The following is an 18,021-nucleotide window of genomic DNA, read 5'->3' on the forward strand; positions in this document are numbered from 1 at the left end:
CATTTTTGAAGATGATGGTGGTGGAATCTTATCAGCTGTGAGTTCCGCCAAAACTACCTTTCTTCTAGGTTTATAGTTATTCACATAGTCGTGTTCAAGGAATGTTACATTTGTGGTCAGACAAGTGTGAGAACAGTTTTCAAGAGTTGAAGCAGTGACTTATTACTGCACCTATGTTGAGTCTTCCTTCGGAGGGAGGAAAGTTTCTGGTATATTGTGATGCATCGAGGTTTGGTTTGGGTTGTATCTTGATGCAGAACAGGAAGTTTATAGCTTATGCATCATGACAGCTGAAGGAGTATGAACAACATTATCCTACCCATGACTTGGAATTGGTGGCGGTGGTATTCGCACTGAAGGTCTAGCGACATTATCTGTATGGGGAGAAATGCGAGATATACACCGATCATAAGAGTTTGAAGTACTTATTCACGCAGAAGGACCTGAACATGGGGTAGAGGCATTGGCTGGAGTTGGTAAAAGACTATCATTGTGACATTCTTTACCACCCAGGGAAAGCCAACGTAGTGGCAGATGCATTGAGTCGGAGAGGACCGTGTCAGTTATTTAGTTCCACTCAGATATCAAGAAAGTTGGCTGATGAGATGGCCAGAGCGAGGATAGAGTTGGTAGTGGGCCAATTGGCCAACATTACTTTGCAGTTGACCCTACTGGAGCAAATTAAGGAGGGATAGTTGGTGGATGTACAGTTACAGGAGGTTAGAGAGAAATTCTTAGCGGGAATAGCCAAGGATTATTCTATTTCTGAGGTTGGTCTGCTACGGTATCAGGGTTGGATTTGTGTTCCGACTGATGTGGGGATCAAACGAGAGACACTGGATGAATCGCGTACTACGTCGTACTCACTTCATCCGGGTACCACGAAGATGTATCAGGATCTACGGATGTTGTATTGGTGGCCCGGGATGAAAAAGGATGTGGTAGAGTACGTGGCCAGGTGTTTGACCTGTCAGCAATTGAAAGCTGAGCATCAGCGACCAGCAAGGTTGCTTCAGCCTTTGCGTATTCCCGAGTGGAAATGGGAGGATATTACGATGGACTTTGTGGGAGGTTTACCCAGGATAGTGGGGCTTCATGACTCGGTGTGGGTGATAGTGGACAGATACACCAAGTCATCTCATTTTCTTCTAGTGAAGATGGCATTTACGGTGGATCAGTATCCAGAGTTGTATGTGAGGGAGATCGTATGTCTCCATGGGGTTCCTAAGTCCATAGTGTCAGACCGGGATCCTATCTTTACCTTCAAGTTTTGGGGTAGTTTGCAGAAAGCTATGGGGACTCAGTTGAAGTTCAGCATAACCTTTCATCCTCAGACTGATGGACAGTCTGAGAGGACAATTCAAGTGTTGGAAGATATGCTTAGGGCATGCGTGATCGACTTTGAAGGATCTTGGAGTAAGTATCTCCCGTTGATTGAGTTCTCATACAACAACAGTTATCACTCGACGATTTGAGTGGCTCCATATGAGATGTTATATGGGAGGAAATGTAGATCGCCCATTCATTGGGATTAGATGGGTGAGAAGAAGTATTTGGGGCCAGACATGTTTCAGAAGACGAACGAAGATATTAAGAAGATTTGAGCTAGAATGCTTGCTTCACAGAGCAGATAGAAAAACTACGCTGATCCTAAGCGTAGGGGCATGGAATTCCAGGTTGGGGACCATGTATTTCTGTGAGTTTCACCACTACGAGGAGTGAGGAGGTTTGGGAAGAATGGCAAGTTGAGCCCTCGATTTATTGGACCTTTTGAGATCCTGGAGAGGATCGGGCAGGTGGCTTACATATTAGCTTTTCCACCATCATTGTCGGGAGTTCATGACGTATTCCATGTTTCTATGCTTCGAAAGTACGTCTCAGATACAACACATGTGTTGAAGTATGAAGACTTGGAATTGCAGATAGATTTGTCTTATGTGGAGGAATTGGTACAACTCTTAGATCGGAAAGATAAGGTTCTACAGAACAAGATAATCCCTCTGAATAAAGTGTTATGGAGGAATAGTAGGGTTGAGGAGGCATCCTGGGAGCTTGAGTCAGCGATGCAGGATCAGTATCCCGAGTTATTCAAGTAAAATTCAAGGACGAAATTCTCAGTAGGAAGGGATAGTTGTAACGACCCAAAATTACTAATAAGGCTTAAGGGCCTTGATTTGTGTGCCAGGAGGGCATATTTGGTTTATGTGTGATTTAAATGATTTAATGCATGACTATGTGATAAGCATGCTTATATGATTATATGGATATGTGAGATTCATGATTATGAGTATTAGTATGCATGTAGGCCCTGTTTAGCTTATAGGGGCATATTTGTAATTTTGGCCCGCTGAGGGCATAAATGTGATTATTTGCAATAAATTGTTGAGACCACATTATTATGTGGATATATTTGCATCATATGGCTTGAGACGGTCCTAGTGAGCGGTTTGGCAAAATAGTCATGGTAGGGATTTATATCTGGCTTGGGGGAGCTTGGGGGTATTTTCGAGAATTTAGGAAATATATTGGAGATTATTAGACATTGCGTAAATAATTGGTGATTATTTTCATGGTGGTATTTAAGTGGTAAATATTAGGAACACTTGAGGAATTAGAGGGAATTGGGAATAAATGACCATTATACCCCTAGATTAAGTTAAATGTTAGTTTTATTTTGGGAGGGCAGAATGGTTTTTTCCTAAACTAAGGATATAGTCAGTTTTTCTTAGAATTAAGTAGAATATTGTGGAACACTTGAAGAAAAGAAAAACACATAAAAGCTCTCTCTCTCTCTCTCTCTCTCTCTCTCTCTCTCTCTCTCTCAAGTTGGATATGGAAGCTCAGGATCAAGGGGTGCATAAACTATGCATGAGCTGGGTAAAATCTTTGAAGAAAACATAAGGAATTGAGAAGGGAATTAAGCTTGAATTGTAGCTGGAAATTCAGAGGAAGAAACTGCTATATTGAGGTAAGAATTTTTGGGCATTGAATTCTGATTTTTCTGTTGGGTTGTCTAGGTAAGTTTGGACTCTTAAACTTGAAATGAATGATGGAATTAGACCAAGTTCTTGGGATGTTATTAGCTGATGGATTTGATTAGTGACTTCAAGTTTATTGCTGAGATTTTAAGGATTAACATAGGTGGTTTACTCTTAAAATTCGTAGCTTGATTGAAGATGGAAATGGGGAAAGATGTTGGGTAAAATTCTGGTTAAGTTTGTGTGTGCATGGCTGGGGAGAAGAAGGAGAAACCCCAGGTTTTCTCTTGGTTCGCAGGGCGCGCTGTGACCCAGCCTGGGGGCGCCGCGGCACGTGTGGCCCTCCTGGCCTAGGAGCTCTTTGACTTGGGGAGGCGCCGCGAATTGCTTGGCCAAGTCACGACCTGCCTCCCCTTTGGTGTGAGATCTTGCTCTCTAACTTGGGGCAAGTCGCGACCCACCTAGGTGGTTTGGCCTTGGAGGATGTCAAGTATTGTTAGGGCTCAGGGGTTCGATCTTAGGTACTCCGGACAATTTCTATTACACGGTTTAGTAGAAATTGAGGTTCCAGAGGCTACTTTTGTTCCCTAGGTATTTTATTTCTGATTGGAAGTTGATAGATATCAATGACTCTTGTGACTAGGTTTGTTGCCAAGGCTCGAGGCTAGGGATCGTGATCGGAACCAGTTCACCTTCTCTGCTCGGAATCAAAGGTAAGAAAACTGCACCTGGTTGTGTGGCTATGTTGGGACTAAGAGTTCCCTATACTTGTATGCAATATTGTATGATGGTATTATGCCATGTGAGCATGAAATAAATGGCCTAAGAGTGTCAGAATTAATATTGGTACCTAGGACACAGCTCGGCCACTAGTAGCTGAGGTTAATTATATAATCACTGAGCTCGGCCTAAGTGAGCCAGAGTTAGTGTGATAAACAGAGGGTGCGACCTAAGGACGTCGACCCTAGATGTTGTATAATATATTTACTTTTGTTAATCTAATTATTATGGCATGATAATTACCTAAATTATAGATTGTTGGTTTAATGATTGATATCACTGATTATGTGAACAATGTGGTCTGCTGAGTATCTGATTGATGATTTGTGAATTATTTAATTACGCTCTATGATATGGTTTTCTTGTTGGGCATTGGCTCACGGGTGCTACGTGGTGCAGGTAAAGGCAAGGATAAGTTGGACCAACCCTAAATTGGAGAGCTCTGGGGGCGGAATGTACATAGCCGACTGCTCGGCCGCCACGACCGAGGGATGATACAGGGACAAGAGAACCTAAACTGCCTATTTGGCCATTAAAGTGGCTTGTGGATGTATATAACCTTTGAAATTTTGTAAACTGTTCTTTAACCCTATTTATTTTTGGGATCCCGTGTATCAAACGCTTATTTAAATGAAATTTATCTTTTATGACCAAAACCTTTTAACCCTAGTTCAATTATGGTTTAGTGCCACATTTTTTAATTAAATGGATTAATTAGAGACTCTTGCACATTTATAAACACACAGTGTAACGGTCTTGGTTATCCAAGGCATTACAAAGTACATTTTGATCCCTGGGACTATAGAAGTGATGCCTCTGGACTTTGGAGCATAGCCCACAAAAATGCACACTTCAAACTTTGAATCAAGTTTCCCTGATTCAGGTCTAAGAACATCAGTAGGACAACCCTAAATATAGAAATGGTGCAAACTAGGTTTGTTTCCATTCCACAATTCTAGTGTCGTTTTACTTATGGTCTTAGATGAGACTGCATTCAAAATATAAGTCGATGTTTGAAGTGCATATCCCCAGAATGAGAGAGGAAGTGAAGATTAGCTTAACATAGACCTGACCATGTCTAACAAAGTCATGTTTCTTCTTTCAGAAACAGAATGAGAGAGCAAGTGAATATTTGCTTAACTTTTGTTGTGGTGTTTCTGGTGTTGTGAGTTTGGATAGAATACCATGCTCCAGCAAGAATCCTTTGAATTATAAATCCAAATATTCTCCACCTCGATCAAATCCAAATGTCTTAAGAGTCTTACCTAATTGCTTCTCAGCCTCAGCATTCAGGGGGTGCTGAGAGCTTGGTAACCTGGTCAGGTCAAATGGCCTCGATGTTGAAGGGACCACCTTGACTTTCATGGTGAGTTTGGATTCCCTTAAGAGATACCCGTTGGCATTTGTTTGCCTTCGAGGAAATATACTTATTGAGGAGGTTGTCCAGGTCTGAATGCATATCATTGAGAAAAAAAAAAGATAGTATATCAGTAGTCGAACAAGGTTACCATAAGTAATGAGACTCCATGTGACGTCCTCCTAATCAAGGACCGTTACACTGTGTACTTTAAATTGAGTTAGACTTGCTAACCAAGTCATTTGGTTTAAAACTATGTAACTACGAATAATGGCAAGGGTTACGGTTAAAAATATGGATCAAAAGAACCGTTGACTTTTATTTGAAAAGATTCAAACATTTATGGGATCCAAAAATATTACAACCAAAATTTTAAAAAGGTGAATATACATCAAAAGTTACATCCAGCCAGCCTAAGCAGCAAAAACAATGCTACAACCCTGGTTCCTCTGAGATATTTGCAATCGTGGTGGTCGAGCAGTCGCATATGTACACGCCGCCACCGAAGCTCTCCAACTCATGGATGGTCAAGCTTTCCCTTCCCCTTACTTGCACCACAAAGCACCCGTGAGCCAAGGCTCAGCAAGAAAACTCAACATGTGCATGAACAGAAAATATAAACTTCTAGATACAAATCTAGAATGTCCAGCAGTAATAACCTACAGATGCAATTGCTTAGTTACAAACAAGTGGTCATTGGACAACCTTGGGGCTGCAACCCTAAATAAATGGCTTAGAGCCAACCCAGGGGTCTATGCCCTAGCTATGTGACCATAGAATTACCTGGGGCCCTCACCCTTAGCTCAGAATAACTAGCCATAGAGCTAGCCTAACCCCTTGGTTTACCAACGACCATAAAGTCGGCCAACGTAATAGTACGTTGCTGGTTTAGGCCTAAGCCTTTCGATCAGCACGCAAGTGCTTTTGCTATCCTTGACTAATAAGTCAAGCCCTAATCCAGGAACATAGACCTCAGTATGGAAATAGATATGGATAGGATATCCCAAAAAAATATGCACGTATGCATGTTAATCACATAGAACAATTGAATAACCATTCTCACAACACTAATCATACTTATTTAACGGGGATTCATGCCCTAACCACGGAGTTCATACAACAAACATGAAATACTTAAAAAAGTATCATCCAACACATAAAACAATAGTGTAAATATAGATGTCCTCGGGGCCCAAGCCCTAGTCATGATAATTGATAATAATCAGGCTAAGCCTTAATCATATATAACACGTATTGGGTGCAGTTTTCTTACCTTAGGTCTAAGTTTACTGTAAATAAGAACGAACCTCAAGCACAATCCTGGTTCTGAGCCCCCTATCGATAACCTAGTCACAACCATAATATAGGATTCCATCAACAATGAGCAAATAAAGGCTTTCAGACCAAGTCGTAGCCTCCGAGGCCTTGAGTTCCACTAAACCGGGTAGTGGAATCGATCCTGAGCCCTATGGAAAAGGTTCCCATTTTTAAAAACTTCCCAAGGCCAAAATTCCCAGGTAAGCCGCGATCTGACCCTGAGGGTCAGAGAGCCTCCCCCTCTATCAAAGGGACGTGGGTTGTAACTTGCCCTGGAGGGTCACGACGCGTCCCCAGACAGAGACCTCTCAAGGCCCTGGGTTCTGGCTGAGTCGCGACCCCTCAAGAACAAAGTCGCTACTTGGCCCATCGAACCCAGATTTTCTTCATTTTTCTGCAGCCAAATTCAATCCAAATTCACCCAAAACCATAATTCAATTACCACAATAGTTCTAACATCTTCCCAGCAACAAAACCCAACAAAAATCCAGCCTTAAAACTCATCAAAACACCAAGCCAAATCTCAAGCTTAAAGGTTCAAAAACACTCTCTAGAACAGCCAAGCAAACACATAATTTCAATGGCAAAAATGTTGTCTAGAGCTTACCACAATTGATGATTAATCTCACAAGCTATAGCAGGACTAATTCCCCAAGTTTTAGGCTTCAATTCCCTAAATTCTAGCCAAATCCTCCTTAACTTCTCAAAGAAACAAGCTTAGGAAAGCTTCGAGAGAAAGAGAGTGAGGTGAGAGAGTATGTCGGTTCAGTGAGCTTCTAAGTGTTTTGTGTTTATTATTTTTTTTGTCATTTGTTTCCTAAGGCTTAAGTGACTTAAGCTAATCCCGAGGCTCGGGGTACCAAAAACGTCCTCGAGGGCAAAATAGTCAAATTCCCCAATATTCCCTCCTAAACTCACTAACTTCAAATATATCTCCGATTATTCATTTCCATTACTCGATAACCCAATTAAATTCCTAATACCCAAAATACCCCTCGACTCGCCCCGAGTTGGGTATTGCGTCCCATTGTGACTTTCCCGCAACGGGCCAAATTATCACAATTTCCCTTATAATAAGAAACAGGCCCACATGCATATTTAAAACCCCTAAACATGCACAACGAGTCATACTATCACATAATTCACATAATTACAATTAAATATAACAAATAAGCATATAACTCCATATATTTCCATCCTGGCCCCCTAATCAAGGCCCTGAGCCTTATTAGGTAATTTTGGGACGTTATAACTATCCCCTCCTTATAGAAATTTTGTCCTCGAAATTTTACCTAAACAGCTCAGGATATTGAGCTCGCATATCTGCCTCTAGCTCCCAGGTCGCCTCCTCGACCTTGTTGTTCCTCCACAATACCTTAACTAAAGGTATAGTCTTGTTCCTCAGGACCTTATCCCTCCTGTCTAGAATCTGAACTAGTTGTTCTTCATAGGACAAGTCTGCCTCCAGTTCCAGATCCTCATAACTCAGTACATGAGTTCCATCTGACACATACTTCCTCAACATGGAAATATGGAATGCATTATGCACACTAGACAGTGCAGGGGGTAAGGCCAACCTGTAGGCCACCTATCTGCCCGATCCTCTCCAGGATCTCAAACAGTCCCACAAACCTAGGGCACTTGCCCTTCTTCCTGAACCTCTTCACCTTTCTCAGAGGTTAAACCCTATGGAAGACACAGTATCCCACTTGGAACTCTACATTCCTCTGCCTTGGGTCTGAATAGCTCTTTTGTCTACTCTGAGATTCGAGCATCTAAGCTCTAATCTTCTCGATAGCCTCAATGGTCCTCTGAACTGCATCAAGACCTAAGTATTTCCTCTCACCCATCTCATCCCAGTGAATGGGCGATCTGTACTTCTTATCATACAACATCTCATAAGGTGCTACCCCAATGGTAGACTGGTAGCTGTTGTTATAGGAAAATTCTATCAAAGGAAAATATTTACTCCAGGACACTTCAAAGTCCAACACACATGCTCTCAGCATGTCCTCCAATATCTGGATAGTCCTTTCAGACTGACCATCGGTCTTAGGATGATAAGATGTGCTAAACTTCAACTGTGTACCCATCGCCCTCTGCAAGCTTCCCCAAAACATAGAAGTAAAGACGAGGTCCCTATCAGACACAATAGACTTCAGAGTCCCATGAAGGCAAACTATCTCTCTCACATAGAGATCTGCATACCGGTCAATTGTGTAATTCATCCTCACAGGTAGAAAATGAGCTGATTTCATATATTGATGCACGATGACCCAAATTGAATCATGCTGGCCCACTGTCCTGGGCAAACCTACCACAAAATCAATGGTGATATCCTCCCACTTCCACTATGGGATATCTAGAGGCTGTAACAGCCCTGCTGGCATCTGATGCTCAACCTTGATCTACTGACAGGTCAAGCACCTTACCACATACTTAGTCACATCCCTCTTCATCCCATGCCACCAATATAAAGCTTTCAAATCCTGGTACATCTTCGTGGTGCCAGGATGTAGAGAATAAGGGGTAGTATGAGATTCATCCAGAATCTCTCATCTAATCATGGTGTCCATCGGAATGTAAATCTGAACCTTGTATCTCAATAAGTCAATTCTTGACACCGTATAGTCCTTAGCTACTCTAGCTAGGATGTCTCTTCTAATCTACCCCATCTGTGGGTCATCTAACTGCTTCTCCTTGATTCTCTCCAATAGAAGATTGTAAAGTGATCTTGGCTAACTGGCCCATCACTAACTCAACCCCTACTCTAGTCATGTCATCAGCCAATTTCCTCAATATGGCACTATATAGTTGTCCCGGACCCTTTCGGCTTAAGGCATCTGCTACCACGTTGGCTTTCCCAGGGTGATAGAGGATCTCACAATCATAATCTTTTACCAGCTCTAACCAACGTCTCTACCTCATGTTCAGATCCTTCTGGGTGAAGAAGTATTTTAAACTCTTATGGTCAATGTATATCTCACACTTCTCACCATATAAGTAGTGTCGCCACACCTTTAGTGCAAAAACTACCACTGCAAGCTCTAAGTCATGTGTGGGATATATTTTCTTATATTCCTTCAACTGTTGTGACGCATAGGAAATCACATTCCCTACCTGCATAAGTACACAACCCAGACCCTGCCTCAAAGCATCACAGTAAACTACAAACTTATCTCAATCTGTAGGAAGGCTCAAAACTAGAGCGGTGATCAAACTCTTCCTGAGCTTCTGAAAAATTTCTCCGCACTTGTCTGACCAAACAACTTCAGATTCTTGCAAGTTACCTCTGTCAGTGATGACGCAACCTTTGAGAATCCTTCCACAAAGCATCTGTAATACCCTGCCAATCCCAAGAAACTTCTGATCTCTGAAGCGTTCCTCGATCTTGCCCAATCTCTGACCGTTTCAACCTTCATCGGATCCACCTTAATTCCATCCTTACTAACTATTTGACCTAAGAAAGTCACTTATGGCAACCAAAACTCATATTTCTTGAACTTCGCATACAACCTGTGTTCTCTCAACCTCTGTAGTACCAAATCGAGGTGTTGCTCGTGTTGTCTCTGTCCGAGAGTATATCAATATATCGTCAATAAATATGATAACAAACTGGTCCAGGTAGTCTTTGAACACCATGTTCATCAAATCCATAAATGTTGTCGGGGCATTAGTCAACCCAAATGACATCACCAAAAACTCATAATGCCCGTACCTGGTACGAAAAGTTGTCTTCGGTATATCTATTGGGGTTTTATGCCCTAATTAAAACTCAATTTCTTTGTAATATCATTTATTATCAATAAAAGAATGGAAATCATTTTTTGACTTGGTCAATCACTTTGCTCACATGTGTTATTTTCATGATTATTTGTTTAATATAAAATTCTATTAAAATCTCGAGCATATAGCTAATCGTATTTATAGTGACGTAATCAATGTGGAATATAAATATGATCATATGTTCAAAAATAAGATAGCCCTAAGATTAATCAGTGCATAGGATTTACACTGACTTGCCAATCTACGATATGATCTACTTACACATTGTATTGTTATGTTCTTTCTATAATATTAGCAAAGTAGATAAGATCGGATGTATTTGTTACATCGGACTGGACCGATATTGAAAGTTGATAGGATATGTTAACATACCATTATTATCTATTCTAGTCATATCTTATAGTTGACCATAGGTCAATTTAATCTCAATTCTGAGTGGTTAGTATTCTAACTGATTGTATTATTTGAGTTCTTTGACTTGTTCGTTACCAGCATACCCTACAGACTAGCCCATACTTGCATATTGGGAACTCAGTAGTATAATTAAGTGGGAGTGTTAATCATAGATATGAACCTCTATAGCTTATGATGAAGAAGTGAAATGATGGTTTCCTTTTAGTTTGTTTCAACATGTTAAGTGATAGAGATCTCATTTCAATAATTAAATTAGTTTACTGAAATATCATTTACAAGGAACTAAGTGTTTTAGGGATAAAATAAAACGAGGGGCAAAACGGTATTTTAGTCCCATCTCGTTGTAGACCGTCTATAGAGGATTGAGTGACACTTATGATTATAACAATGGATAATTAATAGCATATCTATATTTGTTATAGAGCATTCTATGAATTCAAGAGTGCAATTCCAAGTCTTTAGTTGAGTCACGGGGAATTAATAAGTTAGTAAATTTATTTGTTAGATTTATGATAACTTATTGGAGCTTCTCCCCACTATACCTTGGATAAAATCATCTAGATAGTCTCAATTAATTGATTTAATTATCAATTAGAATTATCAAAGTTGACCAGGTCAATTTTGGATAGTTTCATAGAGTTATGTAATTTTGAGAAGAAAAGAGAAATTAGGGCAGATTTATCAATTAAGATAAATTGGTATCTAAATTAATAAATAAAATTTAAATCAAGGTTCAAATTATAAATAATTAATTTGTTAAAGGATTTAAATAATTGTTTAATTAATTATATCAATTGAAAATAATTCAAGCCTTGATTTTAAGTCCAATGGGCTTATAATCAAATGGGAAATTTCTTGGGCCTAAAGGCCATGATAATTTTGAACTAGGGTTGTTAATTGGCTATCATTTTATTGATTTTCTAATTAAATTAAATGGCATAATTGAGTCTATAAAAGGAGTGCTAAGTGAGAGATGAAAACATAAGTTCAGAAGTTGAAACACAAGTTTCTGATAGTTTTTAGATTGTCTCTAAACACAAGTCATTTTCTAAGCCTCTTTGTTCTTTTCTCTTCTTCTCTCTGTATCTATCTCATGTGTTGAGAATTTCCCACTCTATTCTAGGTGATTCTAATGATACTTTGGAAGGTTATGAAGAAAATAGAAGATAGGTTCAGTTTCTTGGTAATAATTTGCGACAGAAAGGATACAAGGGTTAGAGAAACTAAAGGAAGGACTCATTCATTCCGCTACGTATAATGTAAGTATTCTTATTATTATTTCTCTTTGAATTCAATTTTAGAAATATGTTCTAGGTTATCTCATATCAATTTGTTTAATATTAGATCTATATGAAAAAAAATGAAGATCCTGTATAAGTTTTCCCAACAACTGGTATCAGAGTATTTGGTAATATTTATTTTCATGCATGAACATGTTAAAAATTGGATGTGTTTGAATAATTGGAGGGATTTTCATGTTTTTATGAAGCATATTGATTTTATGTGATTATTAGCAATTTTTACGTTATTTTGTTGTGTTTTCTATACTATTAATTGTTATATATGCTTTATTTATTATAAAACATGGAAAGAATTAATTAGAAAACGTTTTTGGTTTGAAAAACTGCACACAAAAAATTTCTGGAAAAATTTGGCTTGGCTGCCCATGCGCGTGCGCACACCATCAGCCACCTGCAAACGCATCCGTGCACGCTGCAAAAAATTGTAGAACCAGTCATTAATATTTGATAAATAATAAAAATATTATTTTTTAATTTTATAATGAGCTTATTTTAAGAATTATATTCGATCTCCACCGTTGGTTTAACAACGTCAATAACTTAATGGGGCCTCAAGACGCTTTGATTCGTCCCCCTACGAAAGGTGTTCATTAATTATTTTGACAATGTTAGATTTCGAAAGAAAGATAATTATAGGTCAAATTCTACTAAACTCACCCCTACGGGGACTACTAGGACTAAATCTGTGATTATCGAAACCGTGGGTCTAGCTCATAAAATAAGTGGTTTTGTTTTTGTATTTTGATCGAATAGTATGTTGTTAATAATGGTGTCAATTATTAAATAAGTTTACAACTTTATTTAACTAGTGGTATATTTGACTCTCGCCAACCGGGACAATGATATCATAGATTAGTTGAAAACCTGAAAGAATAGAGATATGATTATTTTTGTATTTTTTTCTCATATCTTGCATATTTTGGTATATGTTGTGCTATTTCTTGAAATTTGTGTGAATAGGAGTTTTATTGAGCAAATGTGATTGAATTCTATTTTATTGATAATTTGTAGTTTTAAGTTAAGAAGTGTCTGTGTCTACTCCCATCCTTTCTCAACATTCGATGGAGAAACTCACTGGAGAAAACTTCCTTAATTGGAAGCAGAATATCAACATAGAGTTGATTAGTGACAACTCCAAGTTCGTCATGATTTGAGGAATCCCTAGAACGAGCACTGTCTCTGCATGTTCGTGATGGAACCGTAAATGCTCGAATGGCACCGTGTCCGCACGTTCGCAATCAACTCAACAATGGTCTGACGCAGCTCATGAACGAGCTTCAGACTTTTGAGTCTATCATGGGTGGACCTAGTAAGGGAGGATACAATAAGAGTACTACTATTGTTGCTGATCCAGCTAAGGCTGAAGCTAACCAAGCTTCATCTTCGAAAGCTGAAAACAAGAGGAAAGGTGGACAAAACACAACCCCAAGCCTGCAAAGGCTGCAAACATGAGTGCACAACCTAGTGCACAGATGCCTAAGGGGATAAACAAGAAAAGCAAGAAAGGTAAAGGTAAGTGTCTTCACTGCAAAGAGAAGGGGCATTGGAAACGAGATTGCCCCAAGTTTCTAACAGCGAAAAAAAATGTAATGATTATAGTTCATTTATCTTAGAAACATGTGTTCTAGAGAATGATAAATTCTGTGGATTATCGATTCTGGATCTACCAACCATGTTTGCAACTCTTTACAGTTTCTTGAATCGTGGGAGGAAGTGGACGAAGGCAGCTTAAAGCTTAGAGCTGGGAATGTAGTGTTCGTTGCAGTCCAAGCTAGAGGAAGAGCTCGTCTGAAGTTCAGAAATAAATACTTAATTTTAAATGATGTATTTTTTATTCCGAATTTTATTAGAAATTTAATTTCAGTTTACATGTTGCAATTAGAACAATTTGTTCTGAATTTCACAAGTTCTAATATATTTATTTCCTTCAATGGATCACAATTGTGTATTGCATGTTTGGAAAACGGGCTTTATATTTTGCGACCTAATGAACCCCTCGCTCTTAACAATGATTTATTTAAAGTAGCTAAACCTAACACGAATAAACATCAAAAGACCAATAACGATAATATGACATATTTATGGCACTTGAGACTAGGTCACATTGGCTATGATAGGATTCAAAGACTTACAAAGGACGGGCCTTTGAGGGAACTCACCTTAGGTGAATTACCTAATTGTGAATCTTGTCTAGAAGGCAAACTAACCAAATGTCCATACTCTACAAAAGGTGATAGGGCCAAAGAACCACTTGGACTTGTACATTAAGTTGTTTGTGGATCTTTGAATGTACAAGAAAGGGGTGGTTTTTAGTATTTCGTCACTTTCATTGACGATTACTCTAGATACTCATGTCTTTACCTAATGCATAGGAAATCAGAAACATTTTCAAAGTTTCAGGAATTCCTAGCGATGACTCAGAACCATTTATGTAAAACGTTAAAGATCTTGCGATCAGATAGGGGTGGAGATTGTTTGGATATGCAGTTCCAAGATCATTTAACTGAACTTGGGATTTTATCACAACTTACCGCCCCGGGTACTCCGCAACAAAATGGTGTAGCGGAACGCCGAACAGAACTTTATTGGAAATGGTTAGATGCATGCTTAGTTACTCAACTCTACCAACTTCATTCTGGGGACATGCAATAGAAACTGCGAATGGCATTCTCAATGTTGTGTCATCTAAATCAATCCCAAAACACCTTTAGAATGCTAGAATAGCTATGAACCTAGTTTACGCCATTATAGAATCTGGGGGTGTCCTGCCCACGTCCTGAGGAAAAAGAAGGAAAGCTAGAACTGCGAATTGAAGTTTGCATGTTTGTTGGCTATCCTAAAGGTACTCGGGGTGGACTTTTCTATAGTCATTCAACAAAGAAAGTGTTTACTTCTACGAATGCTACTTTTCTGGAAAATGACTATGTCCAAAACTTCAAACCACGCAACAAAGTAGTTTTGGAGGAGATGGTTAAAGAATTGACTCCAACCAATGTTCCATCATCATCAACGCAAGTTGATGATGAAATTCCCACTCTTCATGTCCAACTGATGCAAGTCGATTTAAATGAAGAATGTACCACTGTTCTTGAGCAAACAGTCACGGAGCCTCGTCGTAGTGGGAGGGTTTCTAGGAACCCAGTTCGCTATGGTTTGGATGGTGAAACCAATATGGTTGTTGGTGACACAAGTGATGATGATCTATTGTCTTTCAAATAGGCAATGGCTAGCCCTGAAAATAAACTATTGCTCGAAGCCATGAAACAGGAAATGGAGTCCATGTACTCAAATTCTGTTTGGGATCTTGTGGAAGCACCTAGTGACTTTAGGGCCATTGGGTGCAAGTGGATCTACAAGAAGAAATGAGGTTTTGATGGAAATATCAAGACTTATAAAGCTCGATTAGTGGCAAAGGGTTATACCGAAAGAGAAAGCGTGGACTATAAGGAAACTTTTAGTCCGGTAGCCATGCTCAACTCCATTAGCATCCTCCTATCCATAGCAGCCGCTCTCGACTATGAGATCTAGAAAATGGACGTCAAGACAGCTTTTCTTAATGGAAAGCTTGGCAAAGTTATTTATATGGATCAGCCAAAAGGATTTAAAGTTGTTGGACAAGAAAGAAAAGTTTGCAAGTTGAATAGGTCTATTTATGGACTTATGCAAGCTTCTCCTTCCTGGAACCTTAGGTTTGATTAAATAATCAAAACCTATAGCTTTGAACAAAATATTGATGAACCTTGTGTTTACCAACTGAAGGCAAATCAAATAATGGTATTCCTGGTTCTTTATGTAGATGATATCTTACTCATTGGAAACAATGTTAAGAAATTGTCAGATGTGAAGAATTGGCTGAGCACTCAATTCCAAATGAAGGATTTGGGTGAAGCAAGTTATGTTCTAGGTATCCAGATCATCAAGGATAAAAAGAACAGACTCTTAGCTCTATCTCAAGCAGCTTACATAGATAAAGTGCTTGAACGTTTCTTGATGACAAATTCCAAGAAAGGATGTTTACCTTCCTGCCATGGAATTCATCTTTTAAGAAGCAGTCTCCCCAGACTCTTGAAAAGGGAGATGCAATGAGAAAACTTCCTTACTCATCTGCAGTTGGAATTCTGATGTATGCCATGTTGTGTACTAGACCAGATATCTGCTATGCAGTGGGAGTAGTGAGCAGGTATCAGTCAAACCCAGAACATTGGATAGCAGTTAAGCATATCTTGAAGTATTTAAGACTAACTAGGGATTATATGTTAGTCTACAAGGTTGGTGTTCTGAACCCTGTAGGCTACACTGATTCAGATTTTCAAACTGATGTCGATGACAGGAAGTCTACTTCTGGAATGGTGTTTACTCTTGGGGGTGGAGCTGTGATATGGATAAGCGTAAAGCAGTCTGCATTCTCAGATTCCACCATGGAGGCTGAGTACATAGCAACGTCAGAAGCAGCTAAGGAAATAGTCTGGCTAAAGAAGTTCTATTCGGATCTTGGTGTTATTCCAAAAATGGATAAACCACTTGTGTTGTTTTGTGACAATACAGGAGCAATAGCCAACTCGAAAGAATCTCGTAGTCACAAGAGGAGTAAGCATATAGAAAGGAAGTATCACATTATTCGAGAATATGTGGCCAGGGGAGATGTGAAGGTTATGAAGATTGCATCTGAAGACAATCTTCCAGATCCATTTACAAAGACACTACTAGAAGCAACATTTGATAAGCATATCAAGGAAATAGGATTAATAGAATTAAGGCATTAGTTTCAATTAGTGCAAGTGGGAGTTTGTTGGGTTTTTATGCCCTAATTAAAACCCAATTTCTTTGTAATCTCATTTATTATCAATAAAAGAATAGAAATAATTTTTTGACTTGGTCAATCACTTTGCTCACATGTTTTATTTTCATGATTATTTGTATAATATAAACTCTATTAAAATCTCGAGCATATAGCTAATCGTATTTATAGTGACGTAATCACATTGGAATATAAATATGATTAAATGTTCAAAAATAAGCTAGTCCTAAGATTAGTTAGTGCACAAGATTTACACTGGCTTTCCAATCTACGAGATGATCTACTTACACATTGTAGTATTATGTTCTTTCCATAACATTATCAAAGTAGATAAGATCGGATGTATTTGTTACATCGAACTGGACCGATATTGACAGTTGATAGGATAAGTAAACATACTGTTATTATCTATTCTAGTCATATCATATAGCTGACCATACGTCAATTCAATCTCAATTTTGGGTGATTAGTATTCTAACTTATTGTATTATTTGAGTTCTTTGACTTGTTCATTACCAGCTTACCCTACGGACTAGCCCATACTTACATCTTGGGAACTCAGTAGTATAATTGAGTGGGAGTGATAATCATAGATATGAAAATCTATAGCTTCTGATGAAGAAGTGAAATGATGGTTTCCTTTTAGTTTGGTTCAAGGTGTTAAATGATAGAGATCTCATTTCATTAATTAAATTAGTTTACTGAAATAACATTTACAAGGAACTAAGTGTTTTAAGGATAAAATACAATGTGGGGTAAAATAGTATTTTAGTCTCATCTCATTGTAGACCATCTATAGAGGATTGAGTAACAATTATGGTTGTAACAATGGATAATTAATATCGTATCTATATTTGTTATAGTGCGTTCTATGAATTCAAGAGTGCAATTCCAAGTCTTTAGTGGAGTCATGAGGAATTAATAAGTTAGTAAATTTATTTGTTAGATTTATGATAACTTATTGGAGCTTGATTTCATGGTCCCCACTGTAAGTTGGATAAAATCATCTAGATAGTCTCAATTAATTTATTTAATTATCAATTAGAATTATCAAAGTTGACCAGGTCAATTTTTGATAGTTTCATAGAGTTATGTAATTTTGAGAAGAAAAGAGAAATTATGGCAGATTTATTAATTACGATAAATTGGTTTCTATATTAATAAATAAGTTTAAATCAAGGTTAAAATTATAAATAATTAATTTGATAAAGGATTTAAATAATTATTCAATTAATTAAATCAATAGAAAATAACAGAGGCCTTGATTTTAAGTCCAATGGACTTATAATC

This window comes from Humulus lupulus, chromosome X, assembly GCF_963169125.1.
Source record: "Humulus lupulus chromosome X, drHumLupu1.1, whole genome shotgun sequence".
Taxonomy (NCBI): domain Eukaryota; kingdom Viridiplantae; phylum Streptophyta; class Magnoliopsida; order Rosales; family Cannabaceae; genus Humulus; species Humulus lupulus.